Source organism: Kogia breviceps, chromosome 15 (assembly GCF_026419965.1).
Source record: "Kogia breviceps isolate mKogBre1 chromosome 15, mKogBre1 haplotype 1, whole genome shotgun sequence".
Classification (NCBI taxonomy): domain Eukaryota; kingdom Metazoa; phylum Chordata; class Mammalia; order Artiodactyla; family Physeteridae; genus Kogia; species Kogia breviceps.
In genome coordinates, this window is record NC_081324.1 from 19,373,263 (window position 1) to 19,378,311 (window position 5,049).

Below are 5,049 nucleotides of genomic sequence, written 5' to 3' on the forward strand. Positions count from 1 at the left end.
CTAATCATGCAACTCTCCTAATAATTGCAGATATTCAGACATTACTGGAATTACCAAAACAAAACAAAAAAAGTACTTAATCAAATGAAATGCTTATTCCCTATGCACCTTCAAATCTTGGATCTTATCTAACTGTGACGTTGGACATATAACAGTAATGAACCAGAACCGTGCAACATGATTATATCAGTTAAGAAAATATTTGGCTGCAAAAAAAGAGGACTTTCAGAGAACATAAATGTTGAGAGGTTTATTGCTCTCACACAGGAAGTCTGGGAGTGTGCAGTACAGAGATAATAATAATTGGGACCGGGGTGGCTCTTTACGTCACTCAATTCTGCTTTGATTGTAGCTTCTGTCTTTCTGTCCCAGTGGCACTGTCCCAGGGTTCCAGGCAGGACAAAGAAGGGTAAAAGCTAAAAGACATTTTAGCTGATTTCATCCTGGTACGTAGCCTTTTTGGAAACCTCCACGTTCAATCCAAGATGTTCACATCTTCATTAGCCAAGAGTGGAACACACGGCCAGGCCTGGCATCTGAAGGTATTCTAGCATCTGTAGTAGAAAAAGCAAAAGGGAAGTTCTACTGGGGTGCAGAAATAAAATATTACAACATCTACTTATGTTCATTTTTTTCAAAAAATCAATTACTAATATATGCTGTGTACCTTGCCTACAGTGTCACACTTCACCAGTTATGAAAGGGTCCTGAGATATATTATAAAAGACATTCTGAGGAGTAAGAATAAGTTCCACAATGTGGAAGTTTTGAAAGTGATTGTTGGCTTTCAGTATATTTTGACAAAGTGGGTTTTCTAGGGTTACAGTTAAATTGATACAGTTTTAATGAAAAAAAAACCCTTGGAAAATGGAGAAGTTAATTTAAAAGATTTATAAAGAAACTAAGGATTGAAAATGCAAATAAAGCAAAAACGAGAATATAGCAGAGCTGACATTTCATTAATGTGAGATCTTTGCAACATTACAAAGTAAACAACAATAACAATATACGTAGTTAGATCTCATAAGAAGTTAGAAAAATTATCAAGACTATTTGAAATATAAAATTGCATCCACTGTCAACGAAAATGAGCTTCATCCTAAATGTCTTTTCATGTCTTAAGATATCTAACGATAGAATAAATTTATAATTTTAAACTATGTAAAAATAGAAGTACATTGAATTAAATATACCTTTTGGTCAAATAGTAGGTGAGTATTAAAATCAGTATTTGTCCAAATCAAGGCCAGCTCCTATTATCACCACCACAGAATGAACTGGGACAGAAGGATAAATCTGAAATTTTATCAAAAGATATGTATTATAATTTTGTTTAAAATTTTTAGGAGTCTACATTTTCAAGTTTGACAATAGTGTGCAGGGAAAAATAATTTCTCAGTATTGTCAGCTTCTAGACTATACCTACAGTCACTATATTGTACCCCTTCAATACACAGGTTCAAGTGGCACACATAATGATATTACTAACTCCTTTGGACATAAAATCTGGGAAAAGTTTCCTCCGTTCTATGAGTTTCAAAATGAACTTCGATTTCGGATTCATAGCTTTGGCAAACCTGAAAATTCCTTTAGCAAAATGGCAATCTACAATAATCATTTTAATAAGTTGCTTTAAATTTTATCCTCCAGGGCTTCCCTGGTGGCGCAGTGGTTGAGAATCCGCCTGCCGATGCAGGAGACACGGGTTCGTGCCCCGGTCCGGGAAGATCCCACATGCTGCGGAGCAGCTGGGCCCATGAGCCATGGCTGCTGGGCCTGCGCGTCCGGAGCCTGTGCTCCGCAATGGGAGAGGCCACAACAGTGAGAGGCCCGCATACCACAAAAATACAGAAAAAAAAAAAAAAAAAAAAAAATTTATCCTCCAGTTGAAGGTTGTTTGGGGATTCAATTGGTTGAACAAAATAAGTTGTTTTTCACTAACACTTTCCTCACATACTTTATCTTTTTCGTAAACTAAGATGACTTATGTATACTATTTGTAAATTATTGTATAACTATCAGTTGCCACAATAATGATGTTTAATAGACAACCATAAAACCTCAGAGGCATACAATTAACTTTATCTATCCTAAGTCTGGCAAACGGCTGTGGGTCATCCAAGAAACGATGGCCTGGGCTGGAGCAACTGGAGTGACTTAGCTCTGCTTCGAGTCTCCATCCTCCAGACGCCTCACCCGAAGGTGGAAAAAAACCAAGTGCTTTTTCAAGTCTAACATCCCATTGGCAAAGCAAGTCACTCCACCAAACTCGTAATCCTGTATAAGCAAAGAAATAGAATCTGCCTTTTTAGTGAAACTGTAAAGTCCCATGGTAAAGGAGTGTGAATACAAGAGGGGAAGAAGTGAGACCATTCATGCAGCTGATCTATGACAGTTCACCCTCTGGTCATAATCATATTCCTTCCACATGCATGATATACTCACTCATTCCCAAGACCCCCAGAGGTCTCATACAATCACAGTATCAGACTTCAAGTGTAGAACTTTGTGATATATATCAGGTCCAGATGCAGCTTCTCTTGGTTCAAAGACCTATGAAATAAAAACAAGTTTCCTAGCCCTCTGCCTCAACACACATGCAGCCAGTGTACAATAATAAAAAAGGAACAGGATAACCACAGTGAATAGTCCCATTGGAAAGGAGGAAGAATGGCAAGCATAGAGTCACTGGTTCATAACAATTCTGATATCCCACTGGGCCTGCCATTCTGACGACAGGGAAATGCTCCCTGATTAGACCCAACCCTGCTCTCTGGGAGCTGCTCCCTGATTCATTGTTCTCCAGCTGTTTGTCACGCTATCTGAGATGCCCTTCTTTTCCCATCACCCTCCTTTATTCTTTGTGAAGAAATGATCCTTGTTAGCAGCTGAATAACTTTCTCAGGATGCTTCCTACCCAGAAAGTCAAGAGCCCAGAGACCTCTGTATAGCTTGACCCCTCTTTTAGTCCAGGCAGTTGGTGTTTTTGCTAGTAGTACCCTCTTTAAAACTTTTGAGCTTTCTGTAACTGTCTGGTTATGGTCCATTACATATTCAAAAGCCACACCCCTATAACTGGTATCAACATACACTTCTCTAGATTTTCCTATTGCTAATTTTGGATCTAACTTCTGTGCAACCACACCCTTAGGCTTTTGTCCACTTCAGAAGATCTCAGCACCACCTTAACTCTCTCAGAAGTCTTATCAAAATATCTGATAGTCACAATCTTGATTTGATGTTTGACACATGCTCACATCTCACTTTGAGACTTTGCTAACTGGGGTGGCTGGAGATAAGATGACAAGTTTTCCAATTTAGCAGTTCTGGCTCTCTATGTTACCTTTAACTTCTGCTTGCAACCTAACCATCTTTTTTTTTTTAGAAGTTCAACTCTTTCTTGTACGTAGTATATTCCATGTAGCTAAAAGCCACCAGGTGGCGGTTTCTACATTTTGCCTGGAGATAAACTTGCCCAAACCCAAAAGTTAATTAGGTGTATTTTCTGTTTTCCAAGGTACCATAGGCAGCCGTTTTATCAAATGTTTCATAAAAGCTGTTTAATAAAGCAGTTTCCTCATCATTATTTCAACTTCTGCTAACAGTTTTCTCAACTCCCTACTGAAGCCAATACCATATTTTCAGGGTTTTGTTGAACAGCTCCCCACTTCTATGTATTAACTTTTGTAGTAGTTATTAACAAAATAATGCCACAAGACAACCACACATTTTTTTGTTGACTCAAGAAGGATATGTGTTCATCATAAAGTTATCAAGTATTTGTACTCTCTCAACATTCATATTAACTGTCAATCTCTTTCCCTACTCAATAACTGAAAATTGTTCATTGTTTTCAATATAAAATTAATAGCTTTCATAATTATTGATTACTGCAACATTTTACTTTGCAATAATAATTACAAATGTATACTTTGACTGATGGAACTTGGTTACATCTAGAAAGCTTACCTATATTTGAAAGTGAATACTCAGATGATCATAATAAATACAAGTGTGATAACAAATGCTCAGTGGATTAACACTGATTAGATATGATGGTACACCACATAATCACATGATAATTTCACACACAATTTCGGTGAGGCCACAAATGATGCTGGAATACTTGATTATTCAGCCACCCAAAAGCCAAATAACTCAGTTTGGCTGAATACTATACCAAGTCTAGAGCTGAAGTCTGGTGAATCCCTAGTCAAATATCCAGATATTGGGAGTATGTGCCTCCACATTCTTTTCACTGCTATGACATTACATCCAAAAATTTGATGACACTGAACTAGAATAAGTCCAAGTCTAAAGATGAAATATTTTATCAACATCTCAAATTTTTCTCTCAATATATGTCCATCCACGTTTGATTTAGATAAATCACATACACACACATATATTTGACAGATTCTGTGCATTGGCTTACCTCCATTCTACCTTGTTTCTAGTTGGAGAGGTTGGGAAACAAAACAAAAAACAAAACAAGACAAAAAACGCACATCCTAGGGGTTGCTTGTATTTAGTCTTCTGGCGGAAAATTAGGCTACACCCATTGTATGAAGTCTTGTGAGAGCTGTGAGTGAGGCAGAGGCCAGTTTTCCTATTTTGTTGTTGTTTCTGCTGGCCAGCAAGAACAAGGAGTGGTGAGAATTTTCTTCTGTGTTCCAATGTCCACAATTCAATAATTTATTTACAAGTGACAAAACAAATGTGGTAAATAAGAAAACAAATAATTAAATCTAAGTTTGCAGACAGAAGACAAAACCTTGGGCCATACAAGGCGGGTAATGGGATGAGGCTGCTCAGGAACCCACAGGACTATCTTCTCAGTAAAATGGTGAACTAATAAAAATAATCCAACCACAAAATAAACGATGAATGAAGGGAGCAGTGGGGAGGGGCGAGGAATATCCCCTGAGAATCCATGCCTACAGTGAGCCCAGATCTAGGGTTTAATTTTCAACATGAGAAATTAAAATGATCCAAGCTTGTGACTGCCCAAAGTGCTGGCAGAAGCAAGTGCAGATATCTTCTGGAGGG